Source organism: Hydra viridissima, unplaced genomic scaffold (assembly GCF_058129835.1).
Source record: "Hydra viridissima isolate aposymbiotic clone 2 unplaced genomic scaffold, HvirCarnegie_v1 scaffold_11, whole genome shotgun sequence".
Classification (NCBI taxonomy): domain Eukaryota; kingdom Metazoa; phylum Cnidaria; class Hydrozoa; order Anthoathecata; family Hydridae; genus Hydra; species Hydra viridissima.
Window position 1 is genome coordinate 12,287,823 of NW_028324310.1, and position 12,310 is coordinate 12,300,132.

A 12,310-nucleotide genomic window follows, 5' to 3' on the forward strand; every position below is an offset into this window, starting at 1 on the left:
TGTAAATATATTATTTATACTAGAAAAAAGGATAAATAGATTATATAACAATATGGTGACAAACAAAGCGTTACACGATTATTTTACTTCGGAACCGTTATTTAACGATTATTATTTGGGTGTATATTCGTTGGATGAAATACAAAATGCATTCGATTATTCGTATTTGAGTAAAAAATTTAACAGAAAAGGTTGCTTTATTATATATAACAGCGATCCGTCATATAAAAAAGGTGAACATTGGCGAATGTTAATGAGAATAGATAAAGATCATCTGTTTTGTTTCGATAGCTTCGGTAAACAAAGTTTCGATCATCAAATTCCTTTGTCTTTTTTAACTTGCAACGCACTTTTTGAAAATGCGAGTTTGATAAATACAAACTCCTACATCGATAGTTTATCTGTTAATTACAACGAAATCGACACGACTTTGCGAGATTCTAAAAAAGATTTAAAAGCAAACACGCAATTTTATTATTTTTCACAATTTATCAAATGCTATTCGTTGGAAAACAACATACAAAATCTTACCATTTCGTACAATCGATTGATTTATCAAAAATACAACACTGTTTTATGTGGCGGTTGGTGTGCTTATTTTGCTTCGCTTTTCTTTCAACATTTTGAAAAAATCAAACAAAATATTGACCTGTCTTATTTCAAACAAATATTGGCTTCACACTTTCAAGAAAACACCGTTTTTGATCAACGTTTAATTTTTCAATTTAAAAACTTTATTAGAAATGTTTTTTTAAATTACTGCGACGTAATAGCTAAACGTGCTTTTTTACACGATATAGAAGATAAAGAAGAAGAAATGTACTTACTCGATTCGCCGTCATCGTCTTCTGACTTCAACCCTGTTCGCGTTTTTCAAAACGAAGTTAATATTTTACAACACAACGAAAACAAAGCTTTACTTAAACAATTTGATTGGTTAAGAACAGAACAAAACATTCAAAACTCGACGTTTTTACATGAAAACGATTTAAACAAATTACCGTACTATTGGTTAAACGATTCGATCAACACTTTAAAAGAAAACGAAAAAATGATTTCGTTACAAAAAAGATTAATAGATATAGCAAGAGAAAATGACGTTTCAAAAGAAGATAAACAATTATTAACATTGTTATAAATTTTTACATTATTTTTTTATTGTCTTCATGAGTCTGTTTTCTTTTTTTAATACAAATACATTTTTTTTCAGTTTAGCCAGAGTGATTTTATATTGTTCGTTTTTATCAATAAGATTTTCGTTTTCGCATAACAAATCTGTCATTTCTTTATTCAACAAATACCTTTCGTATTTCAACGACTTTATTTTCTTCTTCAATCGTTTTATTTTCTTGATCAATTCATCACCACTTAATAACGTATTCATTTTTTTATCTAAAAAAACGTTACAAAAAAAATTATATATCATCAAATTCAAATTGTCGCCAATCAAAATCCTTTCTCCACTGATGCTCCTCTTGACAATTTTCACTATTACATATATTTATTTTACAACATTCACATTTATATACAATATTGTCTTTTTTTAACCACACTTCTTCGCATAATTCGCATTGCATAATATCTTTTATCTCATTCTTAATCAATTTACGATATCGCTCTACAGTTTTAACTTTATCTTCTATAATCGACTTGGAACATAAACAAACATTATTATTTTGCATCTAAAAAAAAATTTTCTTATATTCGATATCAATATCGCAAAAACAAAATATATTAACACATTTACAACGTTTTATCATTACATTTTCAAATAGCTTTGTTACTTTAGTCTCTTTATCGTTTGTTTCTTGAGTAACGTTTCCAATTTCTTTAATAACATTTGATTTTTTCATATCATCGAATGCATCATCATTCTTTTCATCAACGTTACTTTTTCGTTTTCGTACTTTTTCGCATATTTCCATTTTGTTTGTATCCATGTTATTAATCGTTTATCGAATGTTATCAACTAAACTTTATCATCGTTTATATAGATTTCGTTTGTTATTTCACCTGTTTTTTTATTATTTGTTCCCAACCAATACCATCGCTTTAATATTGTACACATTCTATTTGTGTCTAATCAATATTATTTATTGCTACCCTTAACAACATCGATTTCTTTATTCACCTGTTTATTACGTCACTTTTCTTTTGCAGGCATTTTATTTGTTCCTAATCAATATTATTCGTTGTTACTATTAACAACATCGATTGTTATTGGTAACATTTTATTTATTGATTCACCTGTTACATTGTTACTAAAATATAAATTACATGATTTTTTTCATTTTAATCTATATCTAACGTGAATCTAACGAAACAAATATCAAAAAAAAATGACTCTTCTATGTTACACTTCGTTTTTGGAAAAATATATATCAGAGTTAAACGAAACGCATTTATTAAATAACAACATTAATGTCAAACTTACATCGGATATGAAGGTTGAAAAAATTGAAAAGGCGTTCTCGCTTACAATTAAAGCTGATGCGATTTTAAATTGGGTGCATGATAAAATTGTTAAAATAGAGGATAAGCTGGTTCGATTGCGAAACTTAATCGATAGTGGATTGTTAGATGAAGAAGAAGACTTGAAAAAATATACAGATAAACAAAGAGGATATTTTGATTTTGAGCATCAATTAAGAAATGGAATATTTTCGTCAGATCAGCGAACATTATTTCATTATAATCTAACGTCACACTCGATGAAATATGCTGCTATTTTTAAACAAACGAGAAAAAGAAAATACAACGAAAACGAATAATACTTTTTTTTGTAAGATATATTCTTTTTTTTATTAAAATTACATTTTTATTTATTATTCTCAATTATTGCTTTTACACCTTGACCAACACCAGCGCTTACCGCTCCACTTGCTGCCGCTTTTGCTGTTCCAATTGCAATCGCTCCTGCTTTAGCCGCTAAAGCCGCTTTTGTAGCGATAGCTGCTGCCGCTGCTGCTTTACCTGCAACTGCTGCTTTAGCCGCAATGGCCGCTATAATCGGTGCAATAAGAAAAGGTAATCCTCCTCTTTGCATGTTTCTTCTTCTTCTTCGTTTTTTATATCTTTTTTGATTTAATATTTGTTTTTTTCGTGTAAATTTATCTCGAGAATTGTTAATCATCGTTCTTATATTAATTGACTTCTTCGTGCTACTGCCCAATCTAATGCTTTTTTTCCATATGTTGAAGATAAAAACTGATCACCAGCAATCTTTCCCAATCGAATAAGTTTTTGAATTTTTTCACCTCTCCCTCGTTGTTTTCTGTTTTTATTTCTACGTACTCGTCGACGTCGTCGATACATTATTATAGTTGTTTTTTATATTTTTTTTCCGTTTTATATAATAAATTAATCAAAAAAATATCGTCTTTTAACTGGCTTTTAACGAATTAGGTGAATATGTTATTTCTTCGTGTAAACCCGTTCCATTTTGAATATATTCCGTCGGCACATACACGCCAATTGTTACTTGTCCGGTGAAATTTTCATGAAATTTTAACGTAATTTGAAAAGCACTACTTCCTGTCATAATTTGAGGAGGAGCGTTTTGAACAGAATTATAATCACTCGTCATATCAAACACTAATGGTTGATCGTAATTGTATTCTGGATTAAAATATTCACGCATGCTTGGAATAAAAGTATCGTTTTGATCGTGATAAGCAGATACTAAATTATCGATATTCGATGTTGAAGAAAGTCCGCCATTGTGCCAACTTGCATACATACGATACACTTGACAACGAGTTAAAAAATCTCTCATATCGAATTGAATCACATCACCCGGATTACTATCATAACTTCGTCTACAATTTGAAAACGTTACTTGCGATATAACTGCTGTCGAAATATCACGCAATGTCATACAATTTTTATTTTGATGTTCCAATTGATCTTTTCGATAACAAGAAATAATAATAGTATTTCCCAACCAATTGGAAACTTTATTATTACCCATGTCAATAGTAAACTCGTTTCTATTATTAACAACATTATCAATTGTTTCTAAATGCTGCATACGAAATAATGTATAAGGTTTATCTGGAGTAGACATCATCAAAGCCGTTTTTTCTACAACCAACGTAGGATTTATTTTGTGATTTAGCATATATAAACACGGATCTTCCATTTTTAAACCAATATTAGCCAAACTTGCAACTTGCGCATCAGTAACAGGAAATATATGTTCCAACAATTTTTCATATTTATTTTCAAGATGTATTTCCAATGCAAATTTCTTTCTTCCAATATATTCATCTATTTCAAATATTTCATTCAATAACTTTAAAGGTATAAGAAAATACATTCCGTTACCGCATGCTTTCTTATTGTATCTATCACACAAAATTGTTTGATAAACAGGAGCTTCACCATTAAGTGCGCGAATATTAGCATTTACACCTTTACTTTCTGTCACTGTTGGATGTTTAGCGAAAAATTCTTTAACATCTTTATTACCATAACTAACACTACCCATTTGCTGATCTAAATCCGTTTCGCGATATTTTTTTTTGTAATTTTTCTTATAAGTTATCGCTTTCATACGAGACAAAAATTCTGAAGGAACAAAATTATTGCTGCAATGTTCTTGATTTTTCGCTAAATTCGTAAACAATTTAATTCCTTTTATCCAATAAAATATGAAATCTTCTCGCACGCAAAACTTTTTCATTAATACATCATCAGCATGACCATCTGCCATATTAAAAGATGTATTATCATTTACATTTTTTAATATTCGCAATTTAAAAGCAAGACATATTTCACTTAATTTTATATGATCAACAGCTTCCCATTCAAAACGAAGTTTTATATCGCGAGTTGTGTTATTGTTAGGATATATTATTTGGGTAGTTGACTTTATTATTTCTTCTTGAACTCCTGTCGTATTAAAACCAGTCCATTTTTCACTCAATCTTTCTTGCCATTCTTTAGATAATTTTCCTGAAAGAGCTTGTTTTAATAAATCTCCTTCTTCTTTTGTATTAATTAAACTCTCTTCAAGAGTAGCAGGATTATCGTTGGGACTATAACGATCTTCCAAATTTCTTTTACGTAACTTACTTTCTGTAGACATTTTTATACTAATAAACAATACAACATTATCAAACTCTTTATATATATTTTTAATTAAGAATATACATCAATTAGAATCGCTTTCAGAATCGCTTTTAAACACGTCTTTTTTTTGCTTTTTAACGTCTTTCAATGCTTTCTTATAACCTTTTTGCAACCATTCTTTTTTTCGATTTTTATCGGGTCTTTTACAAACAACGGTTCTTAAGGCGCACGTTCGACACATACCCTCAACATTTACAGCTTCAACATTTTCTAAACATACGTTACACAATATACTTTTTCGAAATCTCTTTTTATCTTTTCGCACTTCGTCTTCACTTTCATTGTTCTCATCTTCACTTACGTCATCATTTCGTTTTTCGTTTCGCATCTTTGTTTTTCTTTTACGCTGTTTATTTTCTTCATTTGTACAAATCTCTTTCTCTTTCTCTTTTTTAAACGATTCGAGTTTATCGTTCATTTCTTTTATTCTTTCATACATTTCTTTTTTATTTTCTTCTTTAATTTGTTGTAAATAACCATTTATTTGTCTCATTTTTTGATTATTTATCTCATTATATATTTGTCGAATCTCATCATGAGATTTTTTCGATTTTGCAATAAATCTATTACCATACGACTTAATATGACTCATTTTTTATTAATAACTTCAACTTCAACAATAAATAGCGGTTTAAATTTATCATCTTCAAAAATTAACGGTTCTTTATTCGAATTTAATAACGTGCATTTTATTTTTTGAAGCGATGTTATTCGATTTAAAATAAACGTTCTCGTTACACCGTCAAGTTGAGGTTTACTATTGTTGTTCGTAACATGAATATAACCCTCCCTTTCATAATATTCATTCATATCAAAAGAACAAACGATATTTTCAACAAGCTTGTTATTTAAAAAAACCATTTGAGATAATGCATTTTCAAACTGAACATGTACCATTTTATCATCTTCGTGAGGGAAATTCAAAACGTTATTCGGCATAAAAAATATTTGCTTAACGAAGCATTTCACTCTATTTTCGCCATATCTTTGCAAACATTCGCTTATAAATTCCATCTCCACTCCCAACAAAAAAGGATTAACTTCACTACTTTCATTATTGTCATTTCATTTCCATTTCTTATGTAAAATAAAAACATCTTTCACACCACTGGTATCCATTGCAATACAAATATTGGATCGATAACATAATTATATACTAATTTTTCATTTTTTGAATTCAATAATGTACAACTAAATGATGAAAAATCAACCGTATCTTTTACTTGAAAATAAGGCATTTGCCCTTCTAAAAGAGGTTGATAATTGTTTAACAATGAAATGTTTGTTCTTTTATCACCTTTAACTAAATATTGATTTAAATCAAACGACGCCACTACATGTTCAACCTTTATATTGTTTAAATAAACATCACATTTCTCCGCCATATTAAACGTAACATGCACCCAACGATCATCTTCAGAAGGAAAATTAAGAGCTTCTGTTGGAAAAAAATAAATGTAAGTTAATGCGCAACGATAATATTTTTTATTTATATTTCTTTGTTGAATTTCATTAACTACTGAATCCGATAATCTTAATGAAAAAGGGTTACTCTCGTTTTGCAGACTATTATCATCACGATGAATAATCATAGTTTCAAACACATTTGTCAATTTTTTATTTTTAATTCTTTCATCTCTAGGCTGATACACTATTAAATGAACTCCTCTAATAGGATAGCTTTCTTTCCAATTATCAATAATAGTACCATCATATCTTCTTTGAACAAGCGGTTGTTGATATATATCAGTGGAATAAAATGTAAGTTGTTGAATAGCGTCATCCGTTAATATATTCTTTTGTCCTTGACACCAACGATAATAATTCGTTTTATTTTTAGTAGGAATTTCTTTTCTCCACAAACCTAAACATACCAAAGGCAATTTTACTGAAGAAGAATAACTTTCTTTTATTTGTTCACAATATAACCACACTTCCAAATTGTTCTTTTTATCATTCATGTATGGTTTAAATTTAACTGATTTAAAATCACCATTTAATAATGAAACATAGTCATCATTATACGTTAATGAATATTTAAAATTTCCCACTGGATTTTTAAGAAACTTAATTACGTTATACACAACACTTTTATTAATAGCTTCTAATGGAATATCATCATATAACGGAGGACACCATTTCAAATTATCTTTCTCACTCCATTGCGGAGTCCAAAGATCTTTACACATTACTTTCAAATATATATTATTCCTATAATCTTCAAAGCTTAATCCATTTAACACCATATTCGTTTTTCCATCCATTAATCCTTGTTTAAAATAATCCAATATTTGTGGCGAACGTATAGGAAATATACTCTGTTCTGTTGTTTGAAACCATGGAATAGTTAAATGTGATACAATAGTATCCTTATTCGCCGACACTTCTAAATACGAATAATCCGCTTTGTTCGCAATTCTATTGTTCTTCAATCTTATACACGACATTCCAAATAAAAAATCTTGAATACGAGGAGGAATGCAAGGCATATATTTCCAATGCGACTTATCTGCATACAACAAATGCTGCCAGTCTTGTAATAATGTCTCAATTTCTACTTGCTTATCTTTAATTCGATCATTATCTTCACCGTATAAATATTCATACATTGTTTCAATCAACAAACATTCGTTAGGGATTCCACTACTATGTCCTTCTTGAATAATATTGTTTCCGAACCAATACCTCATATCAGTTAAATGTTTATTTTTATTAAACTTATAATAATATTTTACACCAGTCGGATATATAGATCTTTGAATGTACTCTTCAAAAAATCTTGCAAACGGTGTTGGTACAAATATAGGATACGAATATCCAGTTTTAGGATCTTCACCAAACACATGACCAATATTAGAAACACGAACAGTAATTTTAATTTCATTTACATTACCGCTTTTTTTATATTTATCGGAATCTCGAGGTTCTATTTTTATCGAAAACAAATATGTAAATTTCCTTCGATCAGGATCAATCATATCTAAAACGTTACCATCTTTTGGATTATTATCATGTTCCACAAAAAACAAAAATGGTAAATTATGATATTCTGACGGATCTCTTAAAACATATTTTCCATTCTCAAACTTTTCATATCCTTGTCGAGCAAAATTATGAAGATTATCATACATACTTAATTTATCGTCATATTGAAAACTAATATATTGATGAAACGGAAATACTTTATAAACAGCAGCCTGAGAATGAGTAGGAATAAAACTAAAATCCATCACGCTTTTTACAACTTCAGGTGTCGTAGTAGGTAAAGGACTTGGAAGAGGAAAATAATATTGATTATGAATAAATGTCTGCTTCACATCGTATTTATCACTTTCCGGTTCGCTCACTATTCTCACATCTTTTCCCTTCGGCATTCCATCATACCAAAAGAAATTTTGCGGTCTTAACCCTCGCATTTTAAAATTAATTTCTCCTCGATTTTTATCCGTCACCATCTCACAAAAATTTCTTTCTCTTGAAATGTAACTTTCATTTTTCAAAGGACTAGCGGATATTCCACTACAAAACGAACCATTCCAAAATTTAAACGGTAAATAAGAATTTGGAATCAACGGAAAATTCATGTTCCACCAATTTTTATCAATATCACTTCGTAAATCATTCCACATAACCCACTTTGTACCATCATTCATAAATGTTCTTTTCATAAATACATTATCGTCATCATTCCTTTTCAAATATTCATCATTTACTAACTGTACAATACTGTGATATATATTAGGTTTTTTCCGCACGTCTTCTCGAAAATCAATAACTTTTACATCCCAACCATGTACGATACACACCTTTTCTGTCATCCAATCTAATATTACCGGTTCTTCATCCAATCCAATCCGAGAATAAAATTCATAAATATTATTATTATAATACTCTTTTACCTTTTGAATCCACGGATCATTTGTTTTATCTTCTTCTTTTTCCATCAAAGATAAATTAGTAGGAATTAACATAGATTGTAAATGAATTATAGAATCTCTCTTCAACATATTTCGAGTTACAGTTTTTCTAAAATCAACAAAAGGTAAAGTAAATTCATTCGTCACATTAAAAAGATTTTTTGTTGATGAAGAATCGCCACGAATTTCTGAATAATAATAATGCGTAGCTTCATATAACGAATCATCTAACACTTCTTCCCACAACATTTTCAAAGAAATATTAATATTATATTAATCAATTGAATATATAATATATATTAATCTATTTATATTCTCACTTATATTTATATATTATTCTTTCTTTAACAGATACTATTATAAATGTTATATAAAAGCATTATTTTCATCATTTTTAAACGGTGTTTTTTCATTATTTCACTAACACGTCCGCATATATTATCCTTATTTTACCCCCGGTTTTCTTTTGTTTTTCTCTGCAATCTGATTGGTCAATTTTTCTTTTGTTTACTTTTCTCTGCATTCTGATTGGTCAATTTTTTCTTTTGTTTACTTTTCTCTGCAATCTGATTGGTCGGTTTTGGACCCCCCGCAACGTTTTGTTTACTTAAGGGCCGTCGTTTGTTTACTTAAGGGTCGTTTTCTCTATATATACCGGTGTAAACGTTAATCACTCATTTGGGCGAAAGCCCCAGAGGAGATCAGACGACGAAGTTATGCTCAAATTTTTTCCAAAATGGCGTCGAAGGAAGGTGACTTTGTTGTACATTTTATTTTTTCTTTATTTGTAAAATTGCGCGGTTTAGCGTCTTTGAGGACTGGGAACTAGTTATACTTTTAAACGGTGTTTTTTTCATTATTTTACACGGTGTTTTTTTCATTATTTTACACGGTGTTTTTTTCATTATTTTACACGGTATTTATTACGTTTTTAAACGGTGTTTTTTATTATATATTTTATACATATATTTGTTAAACGCATATTTTATTCATTTTTTTTCATTTTTTCTATAATGGAAGCTGTTTCGGATGTATTTTTATTTTTCAGCTATTCTTTATTCGCACATTTGTATATAGAGTATGACAAATGTGCATTCGTCCGTCCGCACTTTCCTGATTGGTTGAAATTCATCACGTGATCATGACGTCATTTGTTCATTCCAATCGCATCATCGATGACGTCATCATGTCGTCACATTCATGGACGTCACAATCATGTTGGGGAGTCGTGCTTGCACGACGACACAACGTGATTGTGACGTCCATGAATGTGACGACATGATGACGTCATCGATGATGCAATTGGAATGAACAAATGACGTCATGATCACGTGATGAATTTCAACCAATCAGGAAAGTGCGGACGGACGGATGCACGTTTTCATACTCTATATACACATCATCATACATTACACTAACATTGGGTATTTATGTAGTCTTTCTAGTCAGAGTTCGGACCTGTAGACACTATCCATAAAATAAAAACTGAGGTTTTTTCAAACGAGTACATCAAAAAGCAACTTTTTGGACATGTACAGGATCTCCAACTTAACATTTTTTAGATTTCGACTAACCTTAACATATATATATACACTGCAGGCCAAAAGTTTCCGGACACTTGGATTTTGTTTAACTTTTTAATTCAAACTCCCATAATTATTTCAATAAAATTCAAATATCATATTTATTTTTTAAAAGATACATATAGTTACTATTTAAGAAAAAAAAAAAAGATAAAAAATGAAAAAAAAAAAAAATACGAACAACACTATTATTAAACTGTCTTTTCGTCAAAAAAAAACCCACGAGTTTTTATCACTTTTTTTGCGATCCGTGGCATCCTATTTATTAATTTATTTATTATTTCGGGTGTAATTGATAACCAGGATTCTTCTAATATTTGCCACAGGTGCTCTTTGGATGTTGGGCATTTTTGTCTGACCTTTCTGTCCAATTCTTCCCACAGTAACTCTATTGGGCTCAAATCTGGTGATTGGGCTGGCCAGGTCATGTTTTTAAGGACACTATTTTCCTCTTGTTCCTTTATATAACTCTTACATAATTTTGAGGTGTGTTTAGGGTCATTGTCTTGCATAAAAACAAAACCACGACCAATAGTTCTTAAGCCAGAAGGTATAGCATTGTTTTCTATAATTATTTTATATTGTTCTTTTTTCATAATACCCTCAATTTTAACTAAGTCATCTACACCAGCTGAAGAAAAACATCCCCATACCATAACTGACCCACCACCATGCTTGATTGTTGCCACTAAACACTCTGGGACCATTTTTTCTTTTGTTGTTCTTCTGATGTAAATTCTACGTCTTTACACAAACAGTTCAAATTTGGACTCGTTGGTCAATTGTACTTTTCCCCAGTCTTCTTCTGTCCAATTTTGGTGGTCTATAGCCCATTGTAACCTTTTCTTTTTATTTTCAATCCGTAGTAACGGTTTCCTGACCGCTATACGGCCAGAAAGTCCTGCTTGTCTAAGACGTCGTTTCGTATTGGTTAATGAAATAGATTTTGAATGACTCCTGTTAAAGCCTGAAGTTATTTCCGGGGTCGTAAGTCTTCGATTTCTTTTACTCATCAATATTATACTATTATCTTCAGCTTTTGTTGTCTTCCGTGGTCTACCAGATCTTTTTTTGTCTTCAAAAATGCCTGTTTCTTTCCATCGTTTGATATCATTATATTGTAAATATTTCCTTCATGTTTCAACAAATAAATAACTTTAACAAGACCAAACTCTTAAGAGTAATGTAACGCTGTATGTCAAGTTAAAATAAGCAATTAAAAAAACAAATTTATTTATGTAAGTTTGAGGCCAGTAATACCTAATTACAGTCCTCAAACTTACATAAACACTTAAAATTAGTAAGTTTAAGTATTATAAATTAATATTATTGATTAATTTAATGATACAGGATAGATTTTAACTTTTTATATAAAAAATATCAAGTGTCCGGAAAATTTTGGCCTGCAGTGTATATAATATATATATTAGGGTGGGCCGAGTTTTTTATTTTATGAAACATGGAAATGAAGTTGCATTTTGTTGTTGAAATGTAATAAAAATTTGATTTCGTTTTGCCAGCATTAACTTGAATTTTACTATGTCATATCAAAATGGTGCTACTTTACAACAGTCGTATAATTGCAGGATAAAAGCATTAAGATTTAGATTTTTTGATGATTCATGTTAATAATATTATAGTAATAGTATACAGAACTTTGCAAAAGTTTAGAGCACC